Source organism: Mirounga angustirostris, unplaced genomic scaffold (genome assembly GCF_029215605.1).
Source record: "Mirounga angustirostris isolate CCGP_5_RB_7025 unplaced genomic scaffold, mMirAng1.0.hap1 SCAF_10, whole genome shotgun sequence".
NCBI classification, from domain to species: Eukaryota; Metazoa; Chordata; class Mammalia; order Carnivora; family Phocidae; genus Mirounga; species Mirounga angustirostris.
This window is the reverse complement of record NW_026991718.1, coordinates 32,717,501-32,733,258: the sequence shown is the minus strand read 5'-3', so window position 1 is coordinate 32,733,258 and position 15,758 is coordinate 32,717,501. Positions and strand designations below refer to the sequence as shown.

Below are 15,758 nucleotides of genomic sequence, written 5' to 3'. Positions count from 1 at the left end.
TCAGAATAGCCACAGACCACTGATTTTAGCTAATATTTTTAAAAGTTGATAACAATGTTTCTAAAAATAATACTTTTTTTCACACTGAAGAAAGATGAAATGATGATATCTTCACCAAAGAATCTGTGTCCAGCTTTTTAATACATAACTTGAGGTATAATTCAGGCTTCAGTTAACTTTTTATCCTTCACTTCTATTAAATTATAGTGTCCTAACTAAAGATGATAGATCATTATTGAGAAAAAACATCAAAGAAAAATTACAAATATATTTTCCAGAAGTGAAAGACAAGTTTCTGTATAGAAAAGACCAACCAAGGATCAGAACAATCAGAATAATGAATGATAAAACACACACACACACACACATACACACACACACAATCACACAATCATTATAATTTTTCACTATCAGGAATAAAGAGAAGATTCTAAACAGTTCCAGAGAAGGAAAAAATAGTATACAAAGGATCAAAAGCCAAAGTTGGAATTTTTAGCTATATCATTGAAAACTGAAATATAATGGAGAAATGGTCTCAAAATTTTGAATAAAAATGGTACCAAATCTAGAATATTATTCACGCCCAAACTGTCCATTAAGTATCAGGATCAAATAAACACTTTATAAGATTTAAAGATTTTTTTTAATGTATCTTCCATGATTCCATTCTTAGCAATCTATCAGAGGTTATACTCCACTAAGACAATGGAGGAAATGTCAAAAGAGGGAGAGCTGGGGTGCAAAAAATAGGTCATCCTATAAAATAGAGAAAAGAAGGAGAGACTCAAGCAAATAATGAAGAGAAGTTTCAGAATGTTAGCTCAGCATTGGGCCTGGAGAGAATCCAATACAAACTAGAAGACAGAAGTCTCCAGAAATCATGATTCGAATGTATTTTTTTTTTAGAGATTTTATTTATTTATTTGACAGAGAGAAGGTACACAAGCAGGGGGAGTGGGGGAGGGAGAAGCAGGCTTCCCGCTGAGCAGAGAGCCCAATGCAAGGCTTGATCCCAGGACCCTGGGATCATGACCCAAGCCGAAGGCAGACACTTAACAACTGAGCCACCCAGGTGCCCCTAGAAACAAGTCCTTTATCAGATGTGTGATCTGCAAACATTTTCTCCCATTCTTTTTTTTTTTTTTTTTTTTAAGATTTTATTTATTTATTTGACAGAGACAGAGACAGTGAGAGCAGGAACACAAGCAGGGGGAGTGGGAGAGGGAGAAGCAGGCTTCCTGCTGAGCCGGGAGCCCGATGCGGGACTCGATCCCAGGACCCTGGGATCATGACCTGAGCCGAAGGCAGTCGCTTAACCAACTGAGCCACCCAGGCGCCCAATTTTCTCCCATTCTTTGGGGTGATTTTTTATTTTCTTGATAGTGTCCTTTGAAGCACAAAACTTTTTAATTTTGATGAAGTCCCATTTATCTATTTATCTTTTGTCACTTAGACTTTTGGTGTCATATTTAGGGAATCATTGTCATATCCAAGGTCATGAAGATTTACCCCCGTTTTTGTCTAAGAGTTTTATAGTTTTATCTTTAAATTTAGGTTTTTGATCCAGTTTGAGTTCATTTTTGTATGCTTTTTAATGTATTAAAACATTTGGACCACTGTCAAAGAGTTTGGGAATTAATTATTGATATCTTCATAGGAAAGGAAGATAACCAAAAGGGAGGACATTATTAACTAGAATAGAAAAATAAATTAATTTAAAAGTTGCACAATAAGGAAGTTAATATTTGTCTTAGTTGTGAAATCTAGGTAGTTTTAATAATTTGGACACTGACCATTTCAACAAAAAGAATAAAATAACTATGTTAGGGAGCAGGGGAGGGGGAAAAGTGAGGGTATTATATAACAGCTGAACTCTCATCATCTGAGTAGGAAGTCACTTTATAATATCTACAACTGGAAACACAATTAAGGAAAAGGATTATAAGCACGTTATTTATTAAATGAAAACCAATCTGTCTACCAAAAGGGTGAAAGGTTATTACCTCTTTGGGATATGAATCGTGATTGTGGTGGGGTAGTGGCAGAAGACTTGTGGTTTGCACTATACCTTCTGTTGTTTGATTTTTAATATGCATTGTTGAATTTAACACAACCTTTTTTGACTACAAAATGAACTTAATGCAGTAGTTTGAGTGCTAATCCTAACTGTATCCCATGAGAGAGAAAACCTGAGCGTCAGTATAGACGCTTTCCTGAAAGTGCTTCATAACATCGTGACAGAGAGTTCTATGTATGTTTATATGAAATATGCACCAACATATAATAGAGCAATTATTAAGAAAAGATGACATTCCATAATGCATTTCACATATGAAAGCTGGATGGCACAGTATTTTAATTTGGGAAGTAGCATCAGACTGTTTTCCAGTCCATCCTTCATGTGCCATTTGGCTTTGCAAAATACTTCAACTCTTGTTGCTACATTTACATGTGGTTTTTAAGTGTGTCCTGGATATGTTGTTGATTTCTTTCTCTGATGAATAAAGACAGAGATCAAATATTAAAAAGGAACCGGGTTCAGGAATTTTCCTATTTTCACTAGCATTTAATCATAAGGAATCATAATGTTCTATCCTCAACATTTAAAATCTTGATATTTCAAACCTGGTGATAAACTTGAGCTTTTCAAAATGTATTGCAAGATATATCAGTTGAGCACTTAGAAATGGTTTTCACGGCCAGTGTCAGGGTTATGTAGAGAGATTTCAATGCTATCATCATTTCAAAAGGTAAAAGTAAACTCTCATCCCCTCAGGGCCAGCATAGAAATTTTTCTTGCATTCTGTATCTTATTGCTCTTGCAACAAATTAGCACAAATTTAGTGGCTTAAAACAACATATATGTATTACCTGACAGTTCTGAGGCTAGAGGTCTGAAAAGTCTTATGGAACTAACACGCAGGTATCTTGACCGGAACACATTCCTTCTGGAAAGTCTAGAGAAGAATCCATCCCTTGCCATTTCCGGCTTCAAGAGACTATCTGCATTCCCTGGCTCACGGTCCCTTCCAGCAATGGCATCTCCCTGACCTCTGTTTTCATTGCCACTTCTCTTTCACCCTCATGCCTCCTTCTTATAAGAAACCTCATGATTTCATTGGAGCCAGCTGGGTAATCTTTCTCACTCAAGCTCCTTAACTCAAACACATCTGCAAAATCCCTTTTGTCATGTAAGGAACCATATTCACAGCAAGTTCCAAGGATTAAAACATGAACATCTTTGGGGACCATTAGTCAAACTACCACACACTCATTGTATATTTCTTGGCCGAGGACATAGAATGCGTATTTACACAGTGGCTCAACTTTGATCACGCTTACTATTTTCATTATTTTTAAGTTAATCACTGACTACAAACTATTCTCTGTGAATAAAGCAGTGTGTGAATTAGCATGTTAAGTGTCACCTTTTTTTAATTGTATATAATTTTCCTTCCTTGCATAATGGAATATAAATGAAGCTCCCAACACAATTTTTCTATTCCCATTAAGAAAGTGATATTCTTGGGGCTCCTGGGTGGCTCAGATGGTTAAGCGTCTGCCTTCGGCTCAGGTCATGATCCCAGGGTCCTGGGATGGAGCCCCGCATCGGGCTCCCTGCTCCTTGGAAGCCTGCTTCTCCCTCTGCCTCTCTCTCTCTCTCTGTCTCTCATGAATAAATAAATAAAATTAAAAAAAAAAGAAAGTGATATTCTTAGGTAGAATGAATTATTTTTCTAATGGAAAGAATAAAATGCCAATGAGTACTTTTATGCCATATATGTACCACACATATGTTATTAATTGATTCAGGCTTTGTATATCAGTGGTTTCACATAAATATAAAACAAATTATCTTCTCATATACAAAACGTGCTCTTTTATACAGCATGCTATTGCCATTGACTTCATATAAAAAGAAGTCATTTGATAGTGGAGTCTCGTGATCCTCCTTTTCCTTAGCCATAATATCTGTCAGTCTTTGCATCTAACCCTTAAGCTTTTAACTAGGGTGTGCCCTGTAGTTCTTTTCCTTCCCTCAGCAAAGGTAAATTTGAATGCTCTCTCGGCAGTTGTAATCTCTTCTTATTAGCCTTCAGCAATTAAGTTAAAAAATTTTGTACTGGAAAGCATTATTGTGTACTTTTAAAATAAAAGCTCAATTGATTTACCAAAGAGGTCACCATATTTTGTTCAAACATGATGGCAATATATCATTGATTTCATGTAGTCTTTGATAATGTTTCATAAGAGGACCTTCACTTGGGACCAACACTGAATGCAGCCAGCACACTATAACTCAACTTCCACTATTTATCAGGGTACTGCCTATTTAATCTTGGTATGTTTCTGCCCTTTGTCCTAAGTCATCACACCACCAGATTTGCTTCTTTCCCCAAATACAGATCTGAATTCTGTATTTGTACTAACGTTTCTCTTTATTCTTTACCTATATGATATCACTTCAAGTTGCCATTCTAAATCACAATTATGATCATTATTTTTACGTCACTCTTTTTTTTTTTTTTTTTTTAGATTTTATTTATTTGAGAGAGAAAGTGAAAGAGAGAGCACAAGCAGGGGGAGGGGCAGAGGGACAAGCAGACTCCCTGCTGAATGGCGGAGCCTGACGCAGGGCTGGATCCCAGGATCCTGAGATCATGAACCTGAGGCGAAGTCAGATGCTTAACCAACTGAGCCACCCAGGTGCTCCTATGTGTCATTCTTAAGAGATTTCTCCATATGTATAATTGAGGGGTATTGTAAAATACAGAATTAACAATGAAGAAAGTAAATCAGGCAAATCTAAATAAAAACATGCAAATGAAATGAAACTATGTGCACCAAGATGATGTCTACCCTATAAATTAAATGGACCAGAGAATCAATCAGCCCATTGAGCTCCAGAAATAGATGGTCAATTTTAAGAATGTAAAGGCTATTAAGAATCTTCTGAAAATAATATTAACTTGCATTTCAAATTTGAGAAATGGTTATAACTCTTCTGTGAAGCTGCTGATTGCCAAGAATCACTGGATAGACTGCTGGAATCCTCATGGTCCAATATCATCTTTGAGAATGGCTGCTTGATAATGGAATTCCTCCATCAACATTTCAATTTCATAATAAATACACTGGCCTACGTGGAGCCTATGAAATCCTATAAAACTTCTTCAATATCTCACAGTTTGAAACCCCTCAAGTACTCCTTTGATGCTGGCAAATCTTAATGGTCAATCCTTTAATTCAGGGACTTTAAAGATCTCTCTGTATATATTTGCTAAAAATACATGGGTATCAGTCAAAAATGCTTTATTCATAAACTATTTAAAAAAATGTAGTAGGCTCCCATAAGCTATTTTCTATTTGACTTCCAACTATTTAGAATATAAAGCATTCTCCAGAATGTATTTTATTTTATTTAAGTTTTTATTTAAATTCCAGTTATTTAACATACAGTGTAATACTAGTTTCAAGTGTACAATATAGAGATTCAGCGCTTCCATATAACACCAGGTGCTCATCACAGCAAGTGGACTCCTTAATCCCCATCACCTGTTTCACCTTTCCCCTTCCTCTCTACCCCCACGGTGACCATCAGCTTCTTCTCTATAGAGTCTATTTCTTGATTTGACTCTCTTTCTCTTTTTTTCCCTTTGCTTCTTTGTTTTGTTTCTTAAATTCCACGTATGAGTGAATATCACATGGTATTTGTCTTTCTCCAACTGACTTATTTCTCTTAGCATAATATTCTTTAGCTCCATCCACGTTGTCACAAATGGCAAGATTTCATTCTTTTTGATGGCTGAGTAGTATTCCACTATATATTTAGACCACTTCTTCTTTACCCATTCATCCGTCGATAGACACTTGGGCTGTTTCCATAGTTTAGCTATTGCAGATAACGCTGCTATAAACATCAGGGTGCGTGTATTCCTTTGAATTAATATTTTTGAATTCTTTTGGTAAATCCCAGTAGTGTGATAACTGGATCCTAGGGTAGTTCTATTTTTAACTTTTTGAGGAACTTCCATAGTGTTTTCTAGAGTGGCTGCACCAGTTTGCATTCCTACCAACAGTGCAAGAGGGTTCCCCTTTCTCCACATCCTTGCCAATACCTGTTGTTTCTTATGTTTTTGATTTTAGCCATTCTGACAGGTGTAAGGTGATAGCTCACTGTATTTTGATTTGTATTTCCCTGATGATCAGTGATGTTGAGCAGTGATCTTTTCATGTGGCTGTTGGCCATCCTGTATGTTTTCTTTGGAAAAATGGCTATTCATGAATTCTGCCCATTTTTTAATTGGATTATTCATTGTTTTGGGTGTTGAGTTTATAAGTTCTTTATAGATTTTGGATACTAACCCTTTCTCAGATATGTCATTTGCAAATATCTTCTCCTATTCTGTAGGTTGCCTTTTAGTTTTGTTCATTGTTTCCTTCTCTGTGCAGAAGCTTTTTATTTGGATGAAGTTTTAATAGTTTATTTTGCTTTTGTTTCCCTTGCTTAGGAGACATATCGAGTAAGAAGTTGCCATGGCTGATGTCATAGAAGTTACTGCCTATGTTCTCCTCTAGAATTTTAATGTTTCATGTCTCACATTTAGGTCTTTCATCTATTTTAAATTTATTTTTGTGTATGGTGTAAGGAAGTAGTTGTTTCATTCTTTTACATGTTGCTGTCCAGTTTTCCCACCACCCATTTGTTGAAGAGACTGTCTTTTTTCCATTGGATACTCTTTCCTGCTTTGTTGAAGATTAGTTGACCATATCTTTGTGGGTCCATTTCTGGGTCTTCTATTCTGTTCTATTGATCTATGTATCTATTTTTGTGCCAGTACCATATCGTTTTGAATACTTTAGCTTTGTAATATAACTTGAAGTCTGAAATTGTGATTGCTCCAGCTTTGCTTTTCTTTTTCAATGTTGCTTTGGCTATTTGGGGTCTTTTGTGGTTCCAACCAAATTTTAAGATTGTTTGTTCTAGCTCTGTGAAAAATGCTAGTGGTATTTTGATAGGGATTGCATTAAATCTGTAGATTGTTTTGGGTAGTATAGACATTTAACAATATTTGTTCTTTCAATCCATGAGCATGGAATGGAATGTTTTTCCATTTCTTTGTGTCATCTTCAATTTCTTTCATCACTGTTCTTAGTTTTCAGAGTACAGGTCTTTCACCTCTTCGGTTAAGTTTATTCCTAGGTATCTTATGGTTTTTGGTGTAATTGTAAATGGGACTGATTTCTTAATTTCTCTTTTTGCTGCTTCATTATAGAACGTATTTCTATATGTGTATAGAAATGTAACAGATTTCTCTATGTTGGTTTTGTATCCTGCAACTTTACTGAATTCGTGTTATCATGTTTAGCAATTTGTTGGTGGAGTCTTTCAGGTTTTCTATATAAAGTATCATATCATCTGCAAATAGTGAAAGGTTAACTTCTTCCTTGCCAATCTGGATGCCTTTTATTTCTTTCTGTTGTCTGATTGCTGTGGCTATGACTTCCAGTACTATGTTAAATAACAGTGGTGAGGGTGAATATCCCTGTCTTGTTCCTGACCGTGAAGAAAAGTTCTGTTTTCCCCATTGAGGATGATATTAGCTGTGGGTTTTTCATAGATGGCCTTTATTATGTTGAGGTACATTCCATCTAAACCCATTTTGTTGAGGGTTTTTATCATGAATGGATGTTGTAGTTTGTCAAAGGTTTTTTTCCATCTATTAAAATGATCATTTGGTTCTTATCCTTTCTTTTATTAATATGATGTATCACATTGATTTGTGAATATTGAACCACCCCTACAACCCAGGAATAAATCCAGCTTGATCATAGTGAATGATCTTTTTTAATGTATTGTGTTGGATTCAATTTGCTAGTATTTTACTGAGAGTTCTTGCATCCATGTTCATCAGGGATATTGGCCTATAGTTCTCATTTTTAGTGGAGACTTTATCTGGTTTTGGTATCAGTGTAATGCTGGCCTCATAGAATGAATTTGGAAGTTTTTCCTTCCTTTTCAATTTTTTTGGAATAGTTGGAGGAAAAATAGGTATTAACTCTGTGTTTGGTAGAATTTGCCTGTGAAGCCATCTGACCCTGGACTTTTGTTTGTTGGGATTTTGTGATTACTGATTCAATTTCTTTGCTAGTTACCATCTGTTCAAATTTTCTATTTATTCCTGTTTCAGTTTTGATAGTTTATATGTTTCTAGTAATTTATCCATTTCTTCTACATTCTAATTTGTTGGCATATAGTTTTTCATAATATTCTCTTATAATTGTTTGTATTCCTGTGGTGTTGGTTGTTTCTCATTTGTGATTTTATTTATTTGGGTCCTTTCTCTTTTCTTTTTAATAAGTCTGGCTAGAAGTTTATTGATATTATTATTTTTTTCAAAGAACTAGCTCCTGGTTTCATTGACCTATTTTATTTTATTATTTTCTTAATTTCTATATCATTTATTTTTGCTCTGATCTGTACTATTTTCCTGTTTTTCTGCTGGCTTTAAGCTTCATCTGTTGTTCCCTTTCTAGTTCCTTTAGGTGTAAGTTTAGGTTGTTTATTTGAGATTTTTCTTGCTTTTTAAGGTAGGCCTGTATTGTTATATACTTCCCTCTTAGGACCACTTTTGCTGAATCCCAAAGGTTTTGGATCATTCTGTTCTCATTTTCATTTGTTTCCATATATTTTTTTAATTTGTCCTTTGATTTCCTGGTGGGCCCATTCATTGTTTAGTAGCATGTTGTTTAACCTCCATGTATTTGTGGTCTTTCCAGATTTTTTCTTGTGGTTGACTTCAAGTTTCATAATGTTGTGGTCAGAAAAGATGCATGGTATGATCTCAGTATTTTTGTATTTGTTGAGGACTGATTTGTGACCTAATATGTGATCTGTTCTGAGAATGTCCCATGTGCCCTTGAAAAGAATGTGTATTCTGCTCGGTTTGGATGAAATATTCTAAATAGATCTGTTAAGTCCTTTTGGTCTAGTGTGTTATTCAAAGCCATTGTTTCCTTGTTGATTTTCTGTTTAAGATGATCTGTCCATTGATGTAAGTAGGGTGTTAAAGTCCCCTACTATTATTGTATTATTAAAATGAGTTCCTTTATGTTTGTTATTAATTGTTTTATATATTTGGGTGCTCCTAAGTTGGGGGCATTAATATTAATATTTACAATTGTTGGTTCTTCTTGTTGGATAGACTCCTTTACTATGATATTGTGCCCCTCTTTATTTCTTGTTACGGTCTTTATTTTAAAGTCTAGTTTGTCTGTTATAAGTATTCTTACTCCAGCTTTCTTTTGATATCCGTTGCATGATAAATGGTTCTCCATCTCCTCACTTTCAATCTGCACGTGTTTTTAGATCTAAAATGAATCTCTTGTAGGCAGCATGTAGCTAGGTCTTGTTTTTTTATCCATTCTGATACCCTATGTCTTTTGATTAGAGCATTTATTCCATTTACATTAGGAGTAATTATTGATAGATATGTATTTATTGCCATTTTGTTACTTGTTTTGTTGTTGTTTCTGGAAGTTTTCTCTGATCCTTTCTTGCTTTTGTCACTTTTGGCCTTTCCTTTCCACTCAAAGAGTCCCCTTTAATATTTCTTGCAGTGCTGGTTTATCGGTTACAAAGTCCTTTAGTTTTTGTTTGTCTGGGATAGTTGCCTTGTATTTTCTGATGAGAACGTTTAGGTTTTGTATATTTTGTTTAGGACAAGTCCATATTTTATTATTAGATTATCTTTTGCTGCCTCTTTCTCAAGCTACTAGTATTTTTATAGTAATTTTGAGTTGCAGTTTTCAGAAATTATCATGTAAGTTGTTTAACTCTTAGTTGGCATTTTTAGGAAGCTTCAATATCTTGGAATAGGAAAGCCAGAGTTGTTTTAACCCAGGATACACAAGGGTTTAGGCATCAGCATTATTTGCCTAAGGTCCATTTAACAAGTGTCAAATGAGTTCCATAAATGGAGATGAAACTCTTTAATGAGAGGGTAGCTGAGAAGCAACACACTGCAATGCCGTTATGACCCACTTTCTGCTCCTCTGTAGCTTGAGATGAAGTTCACCATGGAACTACTCACATGTTTTAAAATTGGAGACCCATGAAGATAACAATTAAATGCTATAGTCAGGGAAATGGCAAACATTTCACTGTTGGGAATTGCTAAGAAAGACTTTGTGTAGTTGATAGAACCTGAGAACAACTTCAGGGAATATTAGCAAGGAGACTTATACATAATCACCCTATGGTATCTCACTTTTCTTCTACAAGATCCAACAGGTGGTTCTGCATTTAATAAATTAAATCCTGAAAAATCATAAGACAGTTGTAGAATAAAAAATATTTATTTCCTATATATAACCCCCACCTTCATCAACTTTAAAAACCTTTATCAAATTTACCCCCAGATAATCAAAACTATGGTGTATGAAATTTAGCTCTATTCTTAATTCAAATCTTTTTTTTTTAAAAAAGATTTTATTTATTCATTTGAGACACAGAGATACAGAGAGAGAGAGAGCATGAGCAGGGGGAGAGGCAGAGGGAGAGGGAGAAGCAGACTCCCCACTGAGCCAGGAGCCGGATGCGGGGCTCGATCCCAGGACCCTGGGGTCATGACCTGAACCGAAGGCAGACGCTTAACCATCTGAGCCACCCAGGTGCCCTCTTAATTCAAATCTTGAGTAAAAGCTCAAGTAAAAGCTCATTTTGTCTTCCCAATCCAAATTAGACACACTTACTCTGCATCTTGTTACAATCTAACTGACCTTTCTTCTCTAATCTGGTTCCTCGATTCATATCCTGTAAGTCAACACCTTCAGGAAAAAGTGATACTGATTACAGACCATGTCCTTAAATATCTTACTTAGGAGATAAATGACACATGAATTCAAGGAAAGTGTATATCTCCTTCCATGCAACTAAGACAAAATGAATTTTTTTCTTTTCTTTTTTTTTTTTTTTAAGATTTTATTTATTTGACAGAGAGAGACATAGCGACAGAGGGAACACAAGCAGGGAGAGAAGCAGGCTTCTGGCTGAGCAGGGAGCCCGATGTGGGGCTCGATCCCAGAACTCTGGGATCATGACCTGAGCCGAAGGCAGACACCCAACAACTGAGCCACTCAGGTGCCCCCAAAATGAATTTTTTTTAAGTGAAGGGATTTTAAAGAAGTGAAGCTGAGTCACTGGCTTTATACTCTGTTCTTTGGTATATCTATTCTTATCCTGAAAATAAATAATGTTACACATTCAATTCCTGTCTTGTATCGTTTTCAAGTATATTGCTGCCTCCCTGCCTCTACTTCTGAGAGTTCCTGTACCCTTCTTACTCTTTTTCTTGCTTCTGGCATATTCTTGATCTTTTGAGACTCATATCAAGTACCAAATTCTCTTTAAATATCCCACACCATTTTGGCCTGCACTAGTCTCCACCTGTTGATGAACCCTAAACACTTACATACTCTGTGATTTATATACCCTGGGCAATTATGGTCTGTACCATTCTGCTAACTTACATACCTGGGGTCTCTAATTGTTTTCAGCTAGGCAAAAATTATCTTCCAAATTGCATATGGGCTCCTTCCCTGCAACGCAATATATGTTAGATATTCTATTTGTTCATTTCATAGTACTTAATGCAGAAATGGGGATATAGTATTCAAATACCTAGAATCTTGTAGCTTTAGAGCTAGAATTGACTAAAAAGATACAGACTCCTATATATATATATTTATTTATATTATATACCTGTATACTACACTACTATTTTGTGTGCATTATAAAACACGCAAAAGGACCGAAATCTCATTAATGATGTTCTGTATAAATGGAAGTTCTAATATTTTATTCCCAAACACTTCTAGATCACCCTTGGCATTGATTTTAGAAATCATCAATTTACAAGAGGTCTTTTTAATTTTTTTTAAGATTTTTATTTCTTCACTTGAGAGAGAGAGAGCACAAGCGGGGTGGGGGTGGGGCAGAGGGATAGGGAAAAGCAGACTCCCCACTGAGCAGGGATCTGATGAGGGGCTCAATCCCAAGATGAGCCAAAGGTAGATGCTTAACCAACTGAGCCACTCATGCCCCAACAACAGGTCTTTTCAAAATAGGCTTTGAGGAACTTTGAGGTTTCTCCAGAGAAGCCTTAAAGACTGTTGCTGGGTGGAAAAGGGAACGGAGGTGAGATCTCGGATGTTTTCTACTTGCTACCCACCCACAATCATTTTCTTCAACCAAGTAACTTTATTATTTACTTTTTTCCATACCAAGGATTTATGAAATATTGTTTTTTGAACAGTTTTATTCCAAAATCATGTGTTTTAAAATCATGATATGAATAATTATTTCATTTAAAAATGAATAACACAGAAATAGAATGATTTATCAAAGTCACACCAATTAAAGCTTAATAACAAACTCCTGGTTGTTTGCAACAGAGCCTATCAAATTCCATTTATTCCAGAAATATTTTCTTTTTTTTTTTTAAGATTTTATTTATTTATTTGACAGAGAGCGAAAGAGCACAAGCAGGGGGGCAGCACAGGGAGAGGAAGAAGCAGGCCCCCTTCCGAGCAGGGAGCCTGATGCAGGACTCGATCCCAGGACCCTGGGATCATGACCTGAGCCAAAGGCAGATGCTTAACCATCTGAGCCACCCAGGCGCCCCCAGAAATATTTTCTAAGACCTCTTATGTATCAACACAGAGACTCCTGATCTGTTGCATTTTTCACTATATCTCTCTTTCACTAAACGTAAGGATAAATGATATGGGCTACAGAATTGTGTTTAGAAAATTACTGTAGAGTTTCAAAGTAGATTAATGTAGGAGGAAAAAAAAACCAACTTATGTTCAAGGAATGATTTATCAAACAAAATATGTGATCCAGAAATCTAAAAAAAAGTCAACAAATCTGTATGTATGAGAATTTAAAACATCAGCACACACACAAAAAAACCCATTATAAACAGAGTCAAAAAACAAGCAAGGGTTGGAAATTTTTGAAAAAAGATTTACTCATAACGTGTAAAGGTCTCCTGTAAATTAATACAAATATGAAAACTGGGCCAACAAAGAGGCAGAGGAGATGAATATTCATTTTATAGAAGAATAAAGACAATTAGTATATGAATATATTGACATAATCAAATGCAATTTAAAATAAAAAAGGATACATTGTTCACTCAAATGGACACAAATTTAAATACTGATTATATTTATGATTCAAAACAAGTATGGGAACATTAACATATTCCTACACTAATATTGAAAGTACAATTTGAGAGAACTTTAAGAAGACAATTTGGAAGTGTCAATCAAAAATTAAACTACTCATATCCTTTTACCCAAGAATTCTACTTCTAGTAATGTACCTGTGGAAACTACACATTTGCACAAAGTTATTATTAAGTACTCTATCAGTGAAAAACTGGGGAGGGGCGCCTGGGTGGCTCAGTCGTTAAGCGTCTGCCTTCGGCTCAGGTCATGATCCCGGGGTCCTGGGATCGAGCCCTGCATTGGGCTCCCTGTTCAGCGGGAAGCCTGCTTCTCTCTCTCCCTCTCCCACTCCCCCTGCATGTGTTCCCTCTCTCGCTGTGTCTCTCTCTGTCAAAAAATAAATAAAATCTTAAAAAAAAAAAAGAAAGAAAAACTGGGGGAAATGCATATATAGAGAAATAAATAAATATTAATTACAGTGCATCAATTTTATGGACTATTTTAACAATTAGAAATAAATAACATGTGTTTATGTTCTAAAAAGATGAAGAAAAAATAATTATCCGGTGAAAAAATATCAACACACAATAATTTATGTGGTAAGATCTCATTCATATACTCCTCCACAATAAAACAAAAAAAAAAATACAGGGCTTCATTTTTGTGAATTTGAGTGTGGGTATGTGCACATGCAACACAGTTTAACAATAATGACCTATGTAGTGGAAAGGGGAATCTTTGGTTGATTTCTGGGGTGTTTAGAATGTTTTGATAGTTATCTAATTGTGTTCGAGAGACTAGACGAGCCTAGGGTCCTCCTACTACACTGCCGTCTTAGCTCCCCTCACCATGGAATGCTTTGGAATAAAGAGAAACTATTGCTTTTTATTCCATTTTTTTTCTTTTTGTTTGAATGGTTACAAAATGCTGCTTTCTTTCTGTAATGTAAACATCTAACACATACACTCAAATATATACATACATGTTAATATTCTTTTTCTGTTGCAGACACATGTATATACACATGGACACAAAAAAACATAATCTTAGACCTGAAGATTGAGTATAAAGATAATAAAATGATTGGTTTAGAGTTAAAAATCAGTTATTAGTTTACAGTATTCATAATTGTAGTGGGGTAAAAAAAAATTCCTTGAAACTTTCCTTCCCTTGACAAAATCTTCCCTGATCTATCAGTTCTTCATGGCAGGCATAACCAACCAATCACGTAACTGGTTGGGAAAGAGAGGCAAGAAATGAGATGAAATGAGTACTTATTTTTTTTATTATATTATGTTAATCACCATGCATTACATCATTAGTTTCTGATGTAGTGTTCCGTGATTCATTGTGCATAACACCCAGTGCTCCATGCAGAATGTGCCCTCCTTAATACCCATCACCAGGCTAACCCATCCCCTCACCCCCGGAAATCGGAGGGGGAGACGAACCATGAGAGACTATGGACTCAGAAACAAACTGAGGGCTCTAGAAATGAGTACTTATGATGCATCAAACATTTTACCTGTGGAATCTCATTGAATTTTCATCTGTCATAGTGAGGAGACTTTGACTATTTTAATTTTTAGATGAGACATTTGACCTCAAGAGACTAAGTCACTTGTTCAAGGTTACCAGGTAGTGCATCCTGTAGCTGGAATTCTAGATGAGTCTTATTCTAAAACCAGCCTTATTAGTCAAGGTCTCAGCAGGAATAGCACATTTGAATTGGATCATTTGCGGAAGAGTTTAGAGAAGGGCATATTTATAAAAATTTGGACATGATGTGAGGAAGTCACAGGAGATAGTGCCTTTGCCAGGACTGGCAGCCCCCAAACCTGAAAGGGCAGAGAGTGGGACTGGTTAGGGGAATCTGGAAGGCAGGCTGTCTTTGGAGAGGCCATAAATGAGACCTGCGACCTAAGATATTACCTCTCCCAGGAAATTCTAATCACCTAGGGAAATGTTCATGTGTTCAGGGATTCCCTTCTGTAATCAAGTCTGACTTGCCAGAGGCCTACTTTAGCAGTCTCAGTGAATGAGAAATAGGAGGTCTCAAGTCATCTTCCTAGATTCCCTAGCTTATTTGCAAGGATCACCCTGTGAAGTTTTCATTCCCTTGTACAAGATATGGCAGTGTTCTTTTGATACCATTTCCTTTCATGCATCTCCATAGTGATCTTGTGAATGCATTGGTGTGGCCTAGTCTCCAGAATCATCCAGTAATTGGATAAGCCAAGAATTTGTTCTGCCTCTTTCTTGTTTCTGCTGCTTGACTGAAAACAGTTCACTGTTCCTTAGGATCTGTTCAGGAGGGGAAACCCAGAAGAGAAATAATTAGAAACTCACTGACTGATTTGACTTTTATTATGAGCAAATACATAGGAACTTATGAAAAGGCACCTAAAGAAGTCGGAAAATAAATTCTTTAAAATTACTATGCCAAGGGGCGGAGCAAGATGGCGGAGGAGTAGGAGACCTGGATTTCGTCTCCTCTTAGGAATTCAGCTGGATAGGGATCA

General features: G+C 36.0%; 1 pseudogene; it reads right to left on the bottom strand.

Moving 5' to 3' along the window:
* The window catches only part of LOC123850736 (Y-box-binding protein 1-like), a 127,061-nt pseudogene extending 124,078 nt beyond the window's left edge, over positions 1-2,983 (bottom strand).
* Positions 2,984-15,758: the final 12,775 nt, after the last annotated feature.